At 34.4% G+C, this 244-nt stretch overlaps 1 protein-coding gene across 1 annotated transcript in view; it reads right to left on the bottom strand.

Moving 5' to 3' along the window:
* Positions 1–244, bottom strand: part of LOC119594127 (lysoplasmalogenase-like) — a gene marked incomplete at its 3' end in the record, with an annotated part of 6,143 nt that overhangs the window by 1,486 nt on the left and 4,413 nt on the right.

Below are 244 nucleotides of genomic sequence, written 5' to 3'. Positions count from 1 at the left end.
TATGTGTTAGTATGGGTTTCTATGTTTATTTTATGTTATTTCTTTCTTGTATTCGTCTTTATTTCATGTGATGTGTTGAAAGGCTGAACTGTATTACTTGTCGATGTGTTTATGTCTTGTTTGTTTCACTGTTTAATCTTGTTTACTGTTTGTCTTGGCACATTTCCCGTCTATCAATCAGTCCGTCATTTACTCTCTTTCATCTCCATACATTCGTTTCTCCTTGTTCGTGGTTGTCTGTATG

This window comes from Penaeus monodon, chromosome 33 (genome assembly GCF_015228065.2).
Source record: "Penaeus monodon isolate SGIC_2016 chromosome 33, NSTDA_Pmon_1, whole genome shotgun sequence".
Taxonomy (NCBI): Eukaryota; Metazoa; Arthropoda; class Malacostraca; order Decapoda; family Penaeidae; genus Penaeus; species Penaeus monodon.
This window is presented reverse-complemented; position numbering and strand designations above follow the sequence as displayed.